We start from the raw sequence: 20,916 nt of genomic DNA, 5'->3' as shown, positions 1-20,916 counted from the left end.
TTGGTAGCGACAGATAAAGCCCTAGAGATTGTCATAGTAAGTGAAGTAAGCCAGAATGAAAACAACAAATACCATATGATATCACTTACATGTGGTATCTAAAAATATGATAAAAATGAACTTATTTATGAATCAGAAATAGACTCACAGACATAAAGAACAGATGTGGTTGCCAAGGGGAAGCAGGATGGGAGAGAGATGGATTGGTAGTTTGGGGTTAGGAGATGCAAACTATTATATATAGAATGGAAAACAACAAGGTCCTACAATATAACACAGGGAACTATATTCAATGTCCTATGATAAACCATAATGGAAAAGAATATAAAAAGGAATACATATGTAGAACCGAGTCACTTTACTGTACAGCAGAAAATAACACAACATTATAACACAATCACACTTTGATAAAAAATTTAAAATAGTGCTTTGACTAGTATCTGGCACTTTTTATTCTATAAAGGCATCACAAATTTTATACAAATAGTGTTGCTAAAAGCCACATTATCCAAGCTGATTGAAATTGTTCCTCACGTGAAGCAGATATGTAGCATTAAATGCTTCGGTGGCTATAGATCAGAAATATGTTTGACCATGCCACTAAGCAAAGATCATGGAACCAAGGGTTTCAGATATTGGGGATATATCGGAAATATTCTCAGTCTTTTTCAACTTTGAAACTGTTTACCCTTCGTTAAATATCTGATAGTTCTTAAAAACATTTATGATATCATAGGACTAATTTAAAAAAACATAGCAGAAGAATACAGAGCAGAACTATAGAGAATTAAGAGATGTAATTTCTGGGGTAAGAAACAGTCATTTTTTGCATAATCTTTTGGTTTTTTTTTTCCTTGCAGAAAAATTACATTCAAGATAAAATATCTGAATACATACAAAAAAGAACTTAAGTCTGAGCAATAGTTTTAAGTAAAATAAAGCTCAGTTTGCTTAATTAGCATTTATTGAGCCTCTATCATGTGTTAGGTTCTGACAGTGGGTATGTTGTTGTTTAGTCCCTAAGTCATGCCTCACTCTTTTGAGACCCCGTGGACTGTAGCTCTTTCCGTCCATGGGATTTCCTAGGCAAGAGTACTGGAGTGGGTCACCATTTCCTTCTCCAGGGAATCTTCCTAGCCCAGAGATTGAACTTGTGTCTCCTGTATTGGCAAGCAAGTTCTTTGCCACTGAACCACTGGGAAGTCCATGACAGTGGGTATAGTATCCAATAAAGGAGACACAGCTTCTAATATAATGACACTTCCATTGTATTTACTTGGGAATCAAGGTTTCTACCACATTAACATTATATGTTGTCATTAGCAACCAAGGCTATAAAATTACCGTATGAAAATGGGATTGGTGAAAACTCCATTACAAGTATTAATTAGGCTTTATAATTTATCCACAAGTGGTATTAAAACATTTAGAAAGAAAAAAAAAGCCATCTTAAAATAGATGTGGAACATAGTACATCAGAGCAGTAAATGGAGCAAAACCAGCATGATCCAAAAAAAACAGTTGTGTTTGCCTTGATACTTCTAGCTGTAGCTTATGTGAGGAGTAATTTGAACTCAATTCTAGAAACATGATTTCTATTATTTGCATATTATCTTTAAATTAAGGTGTTAAAAACATAAGTGGTTCATTCTGTTATGTAGCCAAAGTTGTCCTCTGTTAATATAAACTTAGTGACTATATATGTCAGATGTGCATATGTGTTTAAGTCACTTCAGTTGTGTCTGACTCTTTCCCCAACCCTATCCACTGTAGCCTGCCAGGCTCTGCTGTCCATAGAATTTCCCAGCCAACAATACTGGAGGTGTTGCCATGCCCTCCTCCAGGGCATCTTCATGACCCAGGGATCAAACCCACATCATTTATATCTCCTGTTGGCAGGTGAGTTATTTACCACTAGCCCCACCTGGGAAACCCATAAATCAAATCAATTCAGCTCAATCGCTCAGTTGTGTCTCTTTGTGACCCCATGGACTGCAGCATACCAGGCTTCCCTGTCCATCACCAACACCCAGAGCTTGCTCAAATTCATGTCTATCGAGTCAGTGATGCCATCCAACCATCTAATCCTCTGGCATCCCCTTCTCGTCCTGCCTTCAATCTTTCCCAGCATCAGAGTCTTTTCAAATGAGTCAGCTCTTCTCATCAGGTGGCCAAAGTATTGGAGTTTCAGCTTCAGCATCAGTCCTTCTAATGAACACCCAGGACTGATTTCCTTTAGGATTGACTGGTTGGATCTTCTTGAAGTCCAAGGGACTCTCAAGAGTCTTCTCCAACACCACAGTTCAAAATCCTCAATTCTTCATCTCTCAACTTTCTTTATAGTCCATCTCTCATATCCATACATGACTACTGGAAAAACCATAGCTTTGACTAGATGGACCTTTGTCAGCAAAGTAATGTCTCTGCTTTTTTATATGCTGTCTAGGTTGGCCAAGCTTTTCTTCCAAGGAGCCAGCATCTTTTAATTTCATGGCTTCAGTCACCATCTGCAGTGATTTGGGAGCACAAAAGAATAAAGTCTGTCACTGTTTCCATTGTTTCCCCATCTATTTGCCGTGAAGTGATGGGACCAGATACCATGATCTTAGTTTTTTTTAATATTGGGTTTTGAGCCAGCCTTTTCACTCTCCTCTTTCACCTTCATCAAGAGACTCTTTAGTTCCTCTTTGCTTTCAGCCATAAGGTGGGATATCTGAGGTTATTGATATTTCTCCCAGCAATCTTGATTCCAGCTTGTGCTTCATCCATCCTGGCATTTCACATGATGTACTCTACATATAAGTTAAGTAAGCAGGGTTACAATATACAGCCTTGACCTGCGCCCTTCCCAATTTGGATCCAGTCCTTTGTTCCATGTGTGGTTCTAACTATTCATTCTTGACCTGTATGCAGGTTTCTCAGGAGGCAGATCAGGTGGTCTGGTATTCCCATCTCTTGAAGAATTTTCCACAGTTTGTTGTGATCCACACAGTCAAAGGCTTTGGCATAGTCAACAAAGCAGAAATAGATACTTTTCTGGAACTCTCTTGCTTTTTCTATGATCCAACAGATGTTGGCAATTTGCTCTTTGATTCCTCTGCCTTTTCTAAATCCAGCTTGAACCTCTGGAAGTTCTTGGTTCACACACTGTTGAAGGCTATCTTGGAGAATTTTGAGCATTACTTTGTTAGCGTGTAAGATGAGTGCCATTGTGTGGTAGTTTGAACATTCTTTGGCATTGTCTTGCTTTGGGATTGGAATGAAAACTGACCTTTTCCATTACTGTGGCCACTGTTGAGTTTTCCAAATTTTCTGGCAAAATCAGATATGTACCCTTAAATATTAATACCTCTAATAGTTTGACCTTAAAATTCTAGAGTGCCTAGATAAGCAGATTAGGTAAACAAAATTCTCAAGAGAAGAATGAAACGTTTAACAATAATAGTTGTACATTAGAGTCATATGAAAAAAATTTTTACAAGAATGTCAACTTAAAGAAAAACACAGCATAAGAATTATGAATTTAATTCTTACCTGGAGTCTTGCTAAGGACTATAACCCAGGAGATAGTCACCCAGTAAGCTCTGAGGAAACTGTTCCAAGGAGATGGGGAAGAAGCCAATTTATAAGTATATATATGAGTTTTAGCTAGGAAATACATGCAGAGAAGCATATATCTTGAAGCATAAAAGATTACTGCTAGTCTCAAAGAATAGATATTTCAAATTAACGATTTTAGTCTTTTCTCTGTATGGAAGATGAGAGTACGGGGTCACTGATGCTTTCTGAGGTATGCATCTAAGTATTTAAAGACCTGTTAGTGCAAAGCACAGAATGCTTTATTCTGCTTTTCATCCTAAATTCCTTTCAGAGTGCAGTCAGTGACTGTAGTGGGTTACAAGTTAACCCCTGTAGAACTTGGAGATGAGCAAAGCTTTTGTCTTAGCCATCTAACTTTTTCCTGCTTTCACAAGCATATCAATACCTGGATACCTGTCCTGAACTATTCCTGGAAATCCTGATTCATTGACCTAGGATGCATTGATCAATGCATCAAACAGTGATCAAACATCAATGACGTAGGATGTTTGATCACACTCTCATGTGATCAAACATCTTCTTATGTGACCCTAATGCACAGGTAAGTTTGCAAAACTCTGAAACATGCCTGGGTTAACAACGTTTATTTCTGTGCTTATGTCACATGTTTCCCATTCAAATAGAAGACAGAGATTTAGGAGACTCAGTTATACCTGCTTAGGTGAACAAGTTATCTTTAAGGGAGAAATTTTATACTGCTTTTTACAAATGCATCATATATTTCCTGATGTAACTTCATTTGTATTTCCTATAAAGAATGTTTTACTAGCCTTTTGCTTGAGTTACTATATGCACTAAAAGTTATAAACTCTCATTTAAAAATATCTGGGATTCCTTTGCAACCAGGTCCACCCAAGTTTTCCATTTTGTATTCTAGCAATGGTATCAAGCACATTTCACCTTTTGTCCAGGAAGATATTCATTATGTTTTCGTAACCTCAAAAATGCTTTATATGTCATGTTTTTTAGTTTATTCATGTCCTGGTTGTATTACTATGGGAGAGCTTTTCAAAGCACCATAGTCCTCAGCTTTTCTACAAGGCATCGAAGCTTCCCCTTCTTTATTCCTATACCAACTCTAGCAGCCTACATGTGACAAAGGAAGGAATAGGAAGAGGGATCAAACTACCCATGGGAGGAAGCAATCCTATGCTGCTGCTGCTAAGTCACTTCAGTTGTGTCCGATTCTGTGCGACCCCATAGACAGCAGCCCACCAGGCTCCCCCATCCCTGGGATTCTCCAGGAAAGAACACTGGAGTGGGTTGCCATTTTCTTCTCCAATACATGAAAGTGGAAAGTGAAAGTGAAGTCGCTCAGTCGTGTCTGACTCTGTGACCCCATGGACTGCAGCCTACCAGGCTCCTCCGTCCATGGATTTTAGTACTAGCGTGGGTTGCCATTGCCTTCTCCGAAGCAATCCTGTAGCTGACCAATAATTTGCTGATGTTGTCACTAGAAATTCTAAATAAAAACAATACTTATAAGTATATATCAATTATTTCAAATTTTTCAGTAATAAAAATGCATGAGCAACAAAATTATATGAAGCTTTTAGGACAACTGACATTGCTTGGTTGTGGTAATTAAAGTCAGTCATTCCAAAGAAAATAGACTGACCAAAGTTCAACTAAACTGTAAAAGAAAGTCTGGATTTTTAGTTCTGAAACAATTCTCTAGTATGATGAATAAAAAAGTGCTTCATAGCCATTTCAAATGAAAAGGATAGGAACTAAGTGTCAATATCTCACTCCAAAAGTAAGGCTTTAATTCATTTGTGCTCTAAGTATGATAGAAGAAGCTAATTTGTGCTTACAGAGGAGATGCCAAGAATAGTTAAAGAAAAAAAATGGGCATAATTCTACACTGTTAAATATATAGTGTTAGACTACCTCCTAATTAGCCCGTGGCATTGTCCTAAAGGCAAGTGACGCATCTGGGCATAGAAGTGCCCAATATGTATAATATAACTTTGAAGCATATTTTGGTCAGGTTCTCTTCTCAGTAATGAAGCATCTAAAACACATTTCACCTCATGAAGGCCACAGGTTTTTAAGGGTGATTCCTTTTCCACTGACCTCTTTCCCTTCAAAACCTTCTTCCACAATCTTTTGTTTTCTTTCTTTCCTCTTCCCTAGCATTTTTCCCTTAAAAATATGTCTTCTGGTACATAACTAATTGTAGTTGATATCCTAAGTCTCTTGCTGTTAAATGAAGGAATCTTATTGTTAAAGCAAGAACTTGCATATGGAGACTGATGAAGCAGGAGCCATCCAAAATTAACTACATTAAACCACACCTGGAATATATAGATAGTCATCAGTTTACTAAAAACAGACATTTGAAAAGTTACTAAATATAGCATAACAAACCAATTAAAGAATATAGGAACTTTGAGATCTTGGATTAAAATCAAAGTTTAATCCAAAGAAAGCAGACTCTATGCAATTTAGTGAAAGAAAATATTAGAAGCTATCACAGAAAACTTAGTCACCCTGGAATAAAGATGAGAGAGTGCCTCTTTAGAATGCTAACCATCACCATATCTGTTTAATTCAAAGAGGGATTGTCTTCTGACAAAATTATAAATAAATATTTTTGCAGAGAATAGAATTGACAGATGGCTGGAGATGATTGTCCATATCAATGAATTAGCAATGAAAAAAAAAAGCTCTATAAAAAATTAGTAGTTTTGCCGTTTAATTCTTTTTCATGTTGTAGTTAAGGGAAGTTTTACTAATATAAACATGGCATGTACATGAATAATGACTATGAACTCAATAAGTTAAATCTTCCTACAACTATCTTTTCTACTGAAAACAGCAAAGTAATTTACCATTCTGGAGTCAAACTATGCAAGCATCAGTTAAGTTTTGCCATTGAACAGCATAACTGTCTTCACAGTGAAGGCAAACTAATGAAGTAGCAGCAGCCTCATTTGTGAAACTGCTGGGCATCTGGCATAGAATTGAGCAATCTATACAGTATATCATTTAATAATACTAATAGTTATGCAAAGAAATGTTATCATTCCTACTGTAAAAAATAGACTCTAAATGACAAAGACAATAAGTATTAGGCAGAATATAGCCTTATATTATAGGAGCTGAATGGTGATGACAGTTTGGTTTCTCATTCATTCCGTATCTTTTCCACATCTGCCCTACTACTAGGATTTGCTGTTGTTCAGTCACTAAGTCATGTCCAACTCTCTGTGACCCCATGGACTGCAGCATGCCAGGCTTCCCTATCCCTCACTTTCTCTCCGAGTTTGCTCAAACTGATGTCATGATGCTATCCAACTAACTCATAATCTGACACTCTCTTCTCTTGCCTTCAATTTTTCCAGCATCAGGGTTTTTTCCAGTGAGTTAGCTCTTCACATCAAGTGGCTAGAGTATAGAGCTTCAGTTTTAGCATGAGTCCCGCCAACGAATATTCAGAGTGGATTTCCTTTAGGATTGATTGGTTTGAACTTCACGCTGTCCAAAAGACTCTCAGAATTCTCCAACACCACAATTTGACTAGGATAAATGAAATAAAGATCTTTTATCTCCACTGGAGTTCCATTAAACAAAAAATCAATTATACCTTCCCAGAAACCCCTAAGACTCTCTAGCCTATCTGAACTGAAGCTAGTTGAGATAAGAGAAGAGGCCACTTCAGTCTATCCCTCAGTCTCACACAGGTTGTGAGAGTCTGAGTTTTACAAACCTCAGCATCCATTGGGAAAGGAAAGCTCATGGAGAAGTCTATCTTGTTTTTTCCTGTTGGAAGATAATGCATGGCCTCGTTTCAAATGCTTGTATGGTATAATGATATCAGATAGCTTTGTTTAGAGTATACTGTGTGCCTGACACTCCTCTATATAATTAACATATATTAATTCATTTGTTCTTAATGACCACCCTATGAGATAGATTCTATGATATCCATGACCTTTTTGTAGATGAAGAAACAGGCCAAGAATGGTTCAGGGACATGACCAGGTGATGCAATGAGTTGAGAAGCTGCCTGAGATTCAAATTCAGTTCATCTAGCTCAGGAGTTCCTGAATTTGACTATTAATCTGCATTCCTCAACTCCTAGATATCAGAGTGGCATTGTTTGGCAAGACAGCATATCCCTACTTTACAAGCTAAAGTTGATGTCAATTTTTTTTAAAACAAACTGGAAGCTAAATTGAAGAACAGTATTCTTGACAGAATGACCTACCAGTCTCTTTTGTTTCTCTATCTCATTTGCAGCTGCTAACTGGTGTTAATGAGAGTTGCTATACTACTAATGCAGAGCAATTAACTTAACCTTGATTAGTAGATCAATGTGCAACCTTGAAATAAAGTTTTGACAGATATAAAAATCTTCAAATCATTTATATTTGTAGTGAAGTACAGTGAAGTTCATTATGTGATCAGTGGGTACAAAGTAAGATTGTTGTGTGGACTCTACAACTCATTCCTAAAATGTTTCATTTCCCTTTATTTTCAAAGAGTAAGTACACAAAATAAATACTGCACCTTTTTTAACCAAGAAAGATTATATAAACAATTTACCAGAAATAAATTTACTAGCATAATATATAGACTAACTACCTTAGAGTTTTTGTATAAGACACAGGGGTAAGGAGCAAATACATTCAAATAAAATAACAAATTAGAGTTCTCAAACTAATGCCATAATTTAGTAGTTATTTAATATAAGGAAGTTTGCTTAAATTTCTGTACCTCAATTTTCCTCACCTCTAAAATAGGAATATTCATTGTTATCACATAAGTCAGTTTTCGTGATTACATTGAGATAATATAAACCGATTAATATTTATTTAATAATAATTTCACAAATTCCAAAGTAAATTTACATTTTCACAGAAAACTTTTCTGTGTAATATCCCTGTAAACTCTTCTGTGTAATTATTAACATTATAATAACTATTAGTATTTGTTAAGTAATCAATGTAAAATAATGAGAGTTTCCCTAAATACTCTGAACTTAATGATGTCATTTGATCATTTCAATAATGCTTTATGATTTCTCTGTTCATGTACATTAGATCATCTCTCATACAGTGTACATTTTGATATATACGTATGATAAGCAAAAAAGGGGGGCATATTTCATTAACCCTGATTCATCACTATATTCATAGTACTGGTTCATGTGCCATTGATACTCACATAATACTCACTATTTCTATTCACAAAGAGTTTATTAGTAGGTTAGAAAGAAATTTTTATGAAGAATTAATGAACATGATACCACATAATAAAATTTTAATTGAATAGAAGAATTGGAAAATACAATTGCATGTAATAATGTCAGAATTAAACTTCATATTACACTTAAGATAAAACTTGGTGAAAGATCTCAATTATCTAGAGAACACCTAAAGGAAATTTAACATAAATGTCTTCTTCAGAAGGTTTTAGTGTCAAGAGACATAGCTATGTGAATGGAGTCTTTCTGACAGCCCCACTGACATTAAATTGATCCCACAGTAAGTTAAAATGAATTCATTTACCCATTTTACTACCCTGAAAAAAACTGTGGTTGAGTTAGAATCATCATGGAGATAATAATTATTAGAACCAGGTGGAAATAAGTCTTTGGATATAACTGAACAAAGACAATGAGTATTTGATTTTCTTTAACTACTTTATCTTCAGAATCAAATTGTGAGTAGTTTGGAGGTTAGGTCAATCACTCGCTCATTTTCTCTTAAACTCATTTCCCTTTCTGTTCCTTTGCTCCACAGCTTCCTATTACTTTCAATGCAGACACTGGTAGGAGACGGAGGGGATAAGAATGGGAGAAGTTTGGGTATTTCTCGTTTTCTCCCCCTACTTTTGTGCTGATACGGCAGCATCTGCCTTCTCTTTCATGATTCTAGTACATATTGGGTATCCCCTCTCATTCTTCTGTTCTTGCATGGTGGTTTCAGTAGCAATATCCTTTTCTGATTGTCTTTCTAGCTCTAAAGCTGAAGGTACTTTCTATCTGCATTTCACTCTGTTGTCACACCGTCAATAGTGTTCAAGTTTTGCAATACATCTGTGTCTAGTTCCCCAGGTTGAATTACTCTATAGAATTATCTGGGTTCTCTTTTTTTAGAATGGATCTTAAGCACAGGAAGGTTTCAGAGATACTTTTTATCTGATAGGGCGGGGTGGCTACTCTTTTACATCCATTGTGCCTTTCAGGCAATGGTTGGGCTATCACGTCTGTTACTCTGTAGCTAAGCACAGCTTCCTGAACTCATGGACAGTTGAGACAGTGCTATCAGTCTCTCCCCATGAGCCATGTGTCCTGTCCTTCTTGCAGCTACAGGTTTGGGGAGTGAGAGAAACTTGCCATATAGATGGGATAATTTTTCAATACAGGGAAATGATTAGCTGAATGTCCTCAGGTCAAACCTCTAAAAAAGCTCTACATTTCTAGCACAACTTCAAAGACATCACCAGACCCTGAAAATTCAGGGAGAGGGGGAGGGTGTGAGGAACAGCAAACTAGGAGTCAAACTGGGCTTGATTAGAGTTTTATTCTCACAATCAATCAGCTGTGTGACCTAAGGTTATTGGGAGAGAGACAAGTAAAGATTGTGGAGAAAGGAGATTCAATTGAAAAGATATATAGCATTATTTATGAATATGACACAAATTCAAAAACAAAGCAAAATGATGCCTGGTTTGTCAGTGTGGTAAATTTTCCTGTTTGTTTCCTAAATTTTTAACTTTACTTTGTGACTTTTTCTAAGAATTTTAATATATTTTAAAGATTCTATTCTTTCCAAATATTAGATAGCTAAAAGAAAGGTTTCTAAGAGGAAGGGGAAGAAAATTCAGGGAAAGAGAGGACTTCAGGAACTACAGTTTTACAGAAAATCTAGTACTGGTGATTTTTGTTTTATTATGAAGTACGAAGCAAAGATGTTATTTATGGGGGTAAGAGCAAAAAAGGCACAGAGGTAATAGGGAAAAGCTAAACCTATTTTGTTCCTGGTCTTTCCTTCAAATGTCTAGCCAATCCCTTGGCATGTTAGAAGTCATCAGCATCAGACATTTACTATTTCTGTAAATAAAATATAATTTGGTATATTTGTAATGGATTCCTATAGTGTCTAACACATCCTAATGACAAGTATAATGCTCACAGAAGCTATATTGTTGTATTCTGGGTTGAGAACAGAAAGTTTTGAAACCAGGAGTCAGAGTTTTTACTCTGTAAAGAGCAAGAATCACAGAATGTGAGGTAGATTTAACAGGGCTTACTTTTGTAGCCCTGCTGAGTTACTATTATCCAAAACACACAAAAGCTGTTTTCACCTTGTTCACAGTTTCTCCTAATGGCTTTTTTCAGATAAAAGTATTTTCAATGTGTGATTATTGAGGTCAGAGCATTGTTTCAATGTAATTGTTTTCTGTTGCCTTTTTTTCCTTTTAGAAAATGGCATAAGAAGATTAAAGTTCAGTAGAACTCTTGTTTTTTTTTTTTTTGCCAAATAAATGAAATGCCTGTAAATGGTCAGATGGAAAACATGTTTGAGTGTTTCAACAAATGAACTTTATTTAAATTACACCATTATTGATAATACTTGGTTCTAAAATATCATCTGTGCTTTAAGGATATTGACCCTGCCTTGTAATAAGAATAATTATTGTGATGTTTGTGCTTTTGCGGTTCGGTATTAAATCATCCAGTTTTCTCAAGTACAAAAGCTTTGCAAGCACATTATTTTCTCTAAGAATCGTCTAGATACTAACACTTGGTTGTTACAGCCACGCATTAAAATCACCTGGAGAATTTCCCAAAACACTGGTGTCTAATTTCAATTTTCAGGGAATTTTGATTTAGTGTTTTATTGTGGAGAAGGAGCAGCAGTATGTTTTAAGCTGCAGATTGTTTGCAAATTCTACTATAGACTAAAACAAAAGGGAAAAAAATGTACAGAAGTGTTTCTCTTCAATAATGAATTTATAATCTTCATAATTTGATAATCATTCAAAGACTTAAAGTCCTTTAGGAAACTGAAATGGAGGGAGCTTTGTGAGAACAAAGAGCTAGTGACAAGCAGGTTGAGAATTTTAGACACAGAAGGAGCCCTGAAACCCTGCCTATAAGTTAGACCTCACTGTCAGATTCCAGCAGCAATCTTGACCGAAGGTAGTGAATAGTAAAGAAGGCTACTTGAATTTGATTTAAAACTATGTGTGTTGTTTTTCAATACTTACAGTGTGATTTGATTCTTAACATCCTTTTCTTTTATTGTTTATCATTCCTTATTGTGGGAAAATTAACAAGATGGCGACAGTCAAGTTCTCTCACCCCACACTCACACCCTCCCACCCTGTGCTCTATAAACAATGACTTTGCACAGTTGTGTAACGGCTGAGACCGCTTATGGCAGGAGGGTCAATAGGTACTTGCTTGACCACGGGCTACTTTTATTCTGTAAGAATATATAAGCTTTATCTGGAAAAGCCAGAAAGGTTGTATGCATTTATGTTGTGTTATGTTATGTCTGCTGCTATGGCTGCCGTGCCAGCCAGGAAAGAGTAAACGCATCTTCAGTTTCCAGGGCTCCTCTCATTTTCTTCCAGCCTCTTAGCTCACACCTTGCCTACCATGGGTTCAGGGAACAGTGCAGACAGTGAGATACAGCGAGACAACCGGTGCTGTGAGCAGGGTCAGCGATATACTTATCTATCTCCAGGACTTTCAAGTTGTTTAACTAAGCATTTACTAGGGCCCTTGTTCTTGTTGCAGTTGAGTAATCTGTCCATTTCTCTCCTGATAATGAAGACCTACTTTTGTCTCTAGGTAAAATTTTTAAAAATAAATGTTTAAAAAGGAAAACCTGAGAAGATAAAAATAAAATTAAATAGAAAAAATTTTTTAAAAAGCAACAACTGTAACAACTCTCTAAAATTGCCCTAAGCCTTCAAATTTACACCAAAGACTGACATTAATTCCAGTTCTATTCGCTTGGGATACTGCAGTCAGATATAAATTCTTGAGCAACTTCTCTGACATCTTAGACCCTGTCTCACCTAAAGAAAATAATTATCCAAATTCCAGTATAAATTGGCAACCTGTTTTGCTTGACCACTTCAATTAAGAGAGATAATTGAAAGTCGTAGACATTTGTGAATATATACACCATGTAGTACACATATTAGTATTGGCTCTACTGCTACTAACAATAATAATTGGCAGTGATATCATTTATGAGGAATCATAAGAGTTGGAGATGTCAGGGTCAAAATCTCCAGATCAGCATGTCTGGGCTTTTTTCCTATTTCAGCTAATCTAGTTAATTTTTTCACTTCACTTTCCATGTGATGAAAGTGTAATTATCAGTAGAAGTGATTATTTTAAAGCATACCTGGGGAAAAATGAAACAACTCAGGATTCCCAGAGAGATTTGATAAGTTTGCACAAGTCACTCTTTACACTATCTGGGGCCACCTCTATATCTAGCACCCTTTTACTGTTACTGACAACATTCACTATTGAACTGAATAATTTACCCTCTCACCTGACAGCAGCTGTCATTATAAAAATTGCCAAGCCAATTCAGACAGCATCTGCACAATGGGGGAACTTAAACTTTAAACAACCTTCAAGAAAGCCTAGACTCATTACGACCTCTTGTCAGCTTGTACATGAGCTCATCTTTTAGTCTCAAAATTTTGGCAGATAAGATTATATATGACAGATCCGAATAAGCATTCATGGCATCCTTTCCTAGTAGACTAGGAACAAAACCCTGTGATTTTGAATATAATAAGTTGATTTATCAGAAATGCTACAGAATGTCACTACATCTTGGTGTATATTAGGTTTTTACTCTTATGCCCATTTTATTTATTCCACTAGGAAATTTTGCAAGATATAAACCTTCTTTTGCTTGTTTCAGTATAGTCCTTTCTGCATAAAAATTGTCTCTTCTTTCTTTGCATTCTGTTTCTGGATTTGAATTATACTTATAAATGTACACATATATATCATACATATATGTGTGTGTTAGTCACTCTTTTCGACCCCATGGACTGTAGCCCACTAGGCTCCTCTGTCCATGGAGTTCTCAAGGCAAGAAGACTATAGTGGATAACCATTCTCCTCCCCCAGCGTATCTTCCCCACCCAGGGGTCAAACCCTCATTTCCTGCACTTCAGGCAAATTCTTTACTATCTGAGCCACCGGAGAAGCATTCATACATATGTATACATTTATACATATAGTAAACATAAACATAGTTACTAATAATGTATAATAAACCTCTCCACTTGTCACAACTTATAAAGAATTTTTGTCAGACATACTTTTAAGTGACAATTATTTATTTTTCTAAAAATTCAATCAATTAAACACACACAATTTCTGATGCCCATGGTCAGTATTACATAGCACGGGCTTAAACTAATTCTAGGCAAAAGCAATGAAATGTAGAATTGTATTTTCTTGGGCACCCCTGTGATAGATGACTCCTAATTTGGTTTCTAAAATTCTAAAATATACTTTGCAGGTACCTCTTACTATTGCATAGTTAACCTTTAAGAATCCACGTTGTCAGCCACTACCTTGGAGTGCTATTTGAAAATTTTAATTAATCTCCTTTTTTTTTTTTTTTATTTTTTACTGTTTGTTGTTCATATTTTGAATGTTTCCTTTTTGTTTTCTTCTTTTGCAATCCACTGGTGCTGAGCCTTAACAATAATAGTAATTCTTCTTAAATCATTGTTTCGCTAAAAGTTAAAGGTGGTGTTACATAGTAAGCTATGATGTGATTATTTATACTTGCCTTGGCTGATTTAGAGGGATTTCGCCCCAGGTTTTCTGTATGTGCATATGAATGATTTTGGCTAGTGGGTGTGAACAGGAAGGCAGTTGTGGCAAGTAGAGTTTAAAATTCCAAGCTCACATTTTGTAAGTAGTTGGTCATAAATAACTTGGGATTCTATCCAGCTTTCCTTTACCAATTTAATGAGGTAAAGGAGAACAGTCATCATATTAAATTATGTCAGATTTCTGGGAACAGGTGACAGAACAAATCATTTCAAACTTCCTCATTCTACATTCTAAGAATCCGCTGAGAACTATAACTGTTGACCTTTATAGCAGTGAGTTGTAGCCTGGGGAGAAAATAAGTGAACATTATATTTCACTGAGCATTTTCACCCTACCTAGCATGATTCTTTCCAATCCCTATCCTTATCAAATATGCTTCTGAGAACAAGGATAAATTCATTAAAGACAGTTTTCCAATATGGATATTCATGTTCACAAACATTCTAGAAAGGTAATTAATTTTGTCAATTGAGTTTGTATTTTGTTGGAATGTATAAAATGTAGCAATAATTATACAGATATATATATTTGAGTAAGATATATATATGTACATATATATACACACATACAGATTCATTAATTTTGGGCAGTATAGCTATATGTATCAGGCTACAGAGAAATTAAACTTTTGATTAGAAAGTTACATTACTAAGAGAGTTAAAATTTTATGATTTCTTTAAAATTCTTTGGGCATTTAAAATGAACCCACTGTTTTGATGTCATATTTCCTTAACTCCAAAATCAATGTTTCCTGAAGCTTGTTTCACGCAAGATGCTTGATGAGAGAAGTAGAGTTTCCGTTGTAAATTAGACAGTCTGTTCCTTCTAAGAAAAGTATATGATTTCCATCATCATAGTAAAGATTCTAAGCAATTTGCCTAATCTAAATGTCTTATATGTATTTGACTATGAAACTGATTCTATATCTAACTACTTCTTGAAGATACTGAAGCCCTAAAAAAAAGTTAGAAATTTTGAACTTTTAAAGGAATGTATAAGTGGTTGCTTCAAATGCCTTTGACTCCTAACTTTCTCTTGGTTATAACATTTGAAGTTTCCACTTATCTTGGGCATGGAATTCTTGAAACTAATTTATGTTTGCTCTTTATTAATTACAATGAGCAAACCTCCGTTTTAAATAGCTGTCGTTCCTTGTCTTTGAAGTACAACACGACAGCATAAGACAGCATAGGGCATTGCAAGTGAGATTTGTGTCACTTCTGTCAGTTATATCTGAGTAGAAAATGTAAAAATTCTTCTATCTAAAAATTTGTGATTTAGAACAATTTCCATTACCTTATACATGGATACATAAAATGAAATGTGGGATCAGAGGATCATTTGGTCTCAATTTTTTCCCAATTACAGAAGGGAAACAAGCAAACAAAAACTGGGAAAATGATTACTCTAATGTAGATTAATGAGTAAAAACAGAGGCTCTCAAGTCAGACTGAGTCTGGATTTCGCTCTACAACCTATTACCAATTTGAGCTTGGTCCTTTAGCTTACTCTCTGTGTTTTTAATTCCTTTATGTATAAAATGAGTATAATAATAGGATCTGCCTCAAAAAGTGATTGTTTGGGGCCAAGTGAACTAAAAATATATAAAACTTCATTATCTGGTAAGTAGCAAGTGCTAGATAAGTGCTTGCTATTATTATTATTATTAGACAATTTGTTTAATGTCCTATATGGAATATTTAATCACATTTAATGATTTCGCATCCAATAAGTATTATCAAAAGAGTATTGGAAGGTTTGTTGTATTAAGGGTCCAAAGTGCCAATGTAGAGCTACAGACACGCCAAAGACACAGAGGAATTCAGAAGTTGGAAAAGGTAATCGTTGTGTAGCGGGCTCCAAAAAGGGCAGATGGTGTCCCTGACAAGATAGTATTAATATTTATAGTCTGGGGAGAGTACTGATCAAAAGCAAGAAGAAAAAAAATACACAATGAATATCCAGGAGATGTAGGCAGGATGCTTAAAGAGAGATCATTCTGGATCTCTGTTAGACTGAATATACAAAGAAAATTAGATTAGTTCTAGTAGAGAAGGCTCTGCAAAGGTGGTGGATTTGTGCTGTGATGTGAAAATGAAGATAATTCAGTAGTTTAGGAAATGTCAATGACTGGAAACAAATAACTGAGCTCACTGGTTTTACAGCTAAATGTTTCTTTTTAAAAAAAAATCTGGTTTATAATTTCTGTTCCAGATATACCTCAGTCAGTTCAGTTGCTCAGTAATGTCTGACTCTTTGCAACCCCATGGACTGCAGCACACCTGTCCATTAACAACTCCCGGAGCTTGCTCAAACTCATGTCCATTGATATACCTAAATGTTTTCAATGCTCTCTGAACTTTTCCCCATCTTGATTCCAAATAATATATTTTCAATTTAGTTTGATTGAATTACAACTAGTTTTAGTTTTAACAATCTTTCTAATTAAAAAGCAGAGATACCACTTTGCTAACAAAAGTCCATATAGTCAAAGCTATGGTTTCACTACAATCCATGGGGTCACAAACAACCAGACATGACTGAGCGACTAATACACAAACACAAACATGGTTTTTCCAGTAGTCATGTATGGATGTGAGCATTGGATCATAAAGAAGGCTGAGTGCAGAAAAATTGATGCTTTTGATCTTTGGTGGTGAAGACTCTTGAGAGCCCCTTGGACAGCAAGGAATACAAACCAGTCAGTCTTTTAGGAAATCAACCCTGAATATTCATTAGAAGGACTGATGCTGAAGTTGAAACTCCAATACCTTGGTCACCTGATACAAAGAGCTGACTCACTGGAATAGACCCTGATTCTGGGAAAGATTGAAGGCAGGAGGAAAAGCGGGTGACAGAGGATGAGATGGTTAGATGATATCATCGACTCAATGAACATGAGTTTGAGCAAAATCCAGGAGATACTGAAGGACAGGGAAGCCTGGCATGCTGCAATCCATTGGGCCACAAAGAGTTGGACATGACTGAGCTGCTAAGCAACAACAGTCTTTCTAATAACCAAATCACTCAACAAGTGTGATGATGTTGCATCTGAAACTAATGTAAGCAAACATTTTTATAGTTTCTCAGCCAACAGCATTGCCCAGTGTAAACTTTTAGAGGTGCTTTCTGAAATCCAGGCCTTCTTCTTTTGATCACAACTTGATGTGAGGAAAGCTGACCCTTCCAGTCTGTGTGGAGAGGGAGTGCTCTTCTAGTCAATGAGTGGTGTAGGGAATGGCATGTATCACTACCAGTCCAGAGCATCAGATTGTGCAAGACCCTCAGAAGCCCCTGCCCACTATGGCAGTGAGCCAAAAGGCTCTCAGGGTAAAGTCTCAAATGCTCTTGGTCCTAGTGAATGTGCAAGGAACAAAGAAACCCTCAATGTGCAAGTTACATGAGAAAGAAAGAAAAGTTTGTTGTGTCAGCTGTTAATGTATTGAGGGTTTTGTGTACTATCATATAATCTGGTCTGACCTAACTGGAACTCATAGCTGTCAACATAAAATCACATTTATGTTTGCATATGTGTGTGTATTTTTTTCTCTCAAGATTGAAGAAAAATACTTAAATGAAAATAGAATTTAACACAATATTTCTCCTGGTTGATATAATATATACAAAGCTACAGAACTAGAACTTTGTCTATTCCTTTCTTTTCCATCAAGTTTTCAGTAAATGATAGAAAACTAATTAAAATATTATCACTCCCTATCATAATGATATACAAGGCGAGTGGATGGGAAAATGGACATGGCACAAAAGACACTGTACAGATAGAATGACTGGAGTTCAGCTAAAAGGTGTTGATTTCCTGAGCAAGTTCTCATTAAAAAATGTAGTTGCAAAATCATAAAACATGACTCACTGAGGGAAGACACCAGGCTGCTCTCTCCCAATTCATTTACATTTTTCATGTGATTTATTGTTTAAAGATTAACAGAACAAAATTTTAGTGGAAAAGGTCAGTCTTCATTCTGGTCCCAAAGAAAGGCAGTGCCAAAGAATGTTCAAACTGCCACACAATTGCACTCATCTCATACGCCAGCAAAGTAATGCTCAAAATTCTCCAAGTCGAGGCTTCAACAGTACCTGAACCGAGAACTTCCAGATGTTCAAGCTGGATTTAGAAAAGGCAGAGGAACCAGAGATCAAATTGCCAACATCCACTGGATCATTGAAAAAGCAAGAGAATTCCAGAAAAAGCATCTATTTCTGCTTCATTGACTACGCTAAAGCCTTTGATTGTGTGGATCACCACAACCTGTGGGAAATGCTTCAAGAGATGGGAATACCAGACCACATTAGCTGCCTCTTGAGAAATCTATATGCAGGTCAAGAAGCAACAGTTAGAACAGGACATGGAACAACAGACTGGCTCAAAATTGGGAAAGGAATACATCAAGGATGTTTATCGTCACCCTGATTATTTAACTTATATGCAGAGTACATCATTCGAAATGCTGGGCTGGATAAAGCACAAGCTGGAATCAAGATTGCCAGGAGAAATATCAATAACCTCAGATAGGCAGATGACACCACCCTTATGGCAGAAAGCAAAGAAGAACTAAAGAGCCTCTTGATGAGAGTGAAAGAGAAGAGTTTAAAAATCTGGTTTAAATCTCAACATTCAAAAAATGAAGATATGGCATCTGGTCCCATCAACTCATGGCAAATAGATGGGGAAACAATGGAAACAGTGACAGACTTTATTTTCTTGGGCTCCAAAATCACTGCAGATGGAGACTGCAGCCATGAAATTAAAAGCTGCTTGTTCCTTGGAAGAAAAGCTATGACAAACCTAGACAGCATATTAAAAAACAGAGACTTTACGATTGAAGGCAGGAGGAGAAAGGAATGACAGAGGATGAGATGGTTGGATGGCATCACTGGCTCAATGGACACGAGTTTCAGTAAGCTCCAAGAGTTGGTGATGGACCAAGAAGCCTGGCATACTGCAGTCCATAAGGCCTCCAAGAGTCAGACACAACTGAGCCACTGAGCTGAACTGATAATAGATTGACATCAACTATTTCAAATAATAGCATTATATAAAAGTGTTTGAATAGGAAATTGTAGGAAGAGTACATCTTCAAGTCTAATAATCTCTAAAATCAACAATCTCAAAGTATTTAATATGTGTTCAAGAGCCATTATGAAAGGGACTGATTTCTTTCTGTCTTGGAAAATTAATGACCTTTCTACATGTGTGGAAGTTTTTCTATAAGATTCAATCTTCAAGATCCAGTTTAAATAGCACCCTTTCTATGAATTCATTTCCTATCCATACAGTGGACATATATTCTTGTTTAAGCCTAGGAACTAACAATATTAAACCCATTATGTTCTCTTAACAGAATTTCCATGACCTATTTGGGTGGTAAATTATAAGGTCACTCAACTACCTTAGAAATTAAAAAATTAGAATTGAAGTTGACTTTTAATTACTGTATTATGTTAACAGTATTTGTATATTGATATTATTAAATTTGCAATTTAGACTGTCATAGTTTCATTATGTACATATATGGACAATATATTTAGCCTATTATTTATATTATATATATTTTAAGGATATATTTTTTAATATTAAGAAATTTAATATTATCTACATTTACAGCTTTATTTGCATACAGTGCATTCAAATATAACCAGCAGTTATTTGATAAATTTTGTTTTTTGGGTTTTTTTTAATATACATTTATTTATTTTAATTGGAGGCTAATTACTTTACAAATGGTAGTGGTTTTGTCGTACATTGACATGAATCCGCCATGGGTGTACATGTGTTCGCCATCCTGAACCCACCTCCCACCTCCCTCCCCATCCCATCCCTCTGGGTCATCCCAGTGCACTAACCCCAAGCACCCTGTCTCATGCATCGAACCTGGACTGGTGATTCGTTTCACATATGATAATATACATGTTTCAATGCCATTTTCCCAAATCATCCCACCCTCACCCTCTCCCACAGAGTCCAAAAGACTGTTCTATACATCGGTGTCTCTTTAGCTGTCTCGCATGTAGGGTTATCGTTACCATCTTTCTAAAATCCATATATATGTGTTAGTATACTCTATTGGTGCTTTTCTTTCTGGCTTACTTCACTCTATATAATAGGTAATTGGCTCCAGTTTCATCCACTTCATTAGGACTGATTCAAATATATTTTTAATGGATTAGTAATATTCCATTGTGTATATGTACCACAGCTTTCTCATCCATTCATTTGCTGATGGACATCTAGGTTGCTTCCATGTCCTGGCTATTATAAACAGTGCTGCAATAAACATTGGGGTGCACGTGTCTCTTTCAGATCTGATTTCCTCAGTGTGTGTGCCCAGCAGTGGGATTGCTGGGTCATATGGCAGTTTTATTTCCAGTTTTTTAAGGAATCTCCACACTGTTCTCCATAGTGACTGTACTAGTTTGCATTCACATCAACAGTGTAAGAGGATTCCCTTTTCTCC

The sequence above is a fragment of the Dama dama genome, chromosome 11 (assembly GCF_033118175.1).
Source record: "Dama dama isolate Ldn47 chromosome 11, ASM3311817v1, whole genome shotgun sequence".
Lineage (NCBI taxonomy): Eukaryota > Metazoa > Chordata > Mammalia > Artiodactyla > Cervidae > Dama > Dama dama.
The sequence above is the reverse complement of the archived record's forward strand: the minus strand, read 5'-3'. Positions refer to the sequence as shown.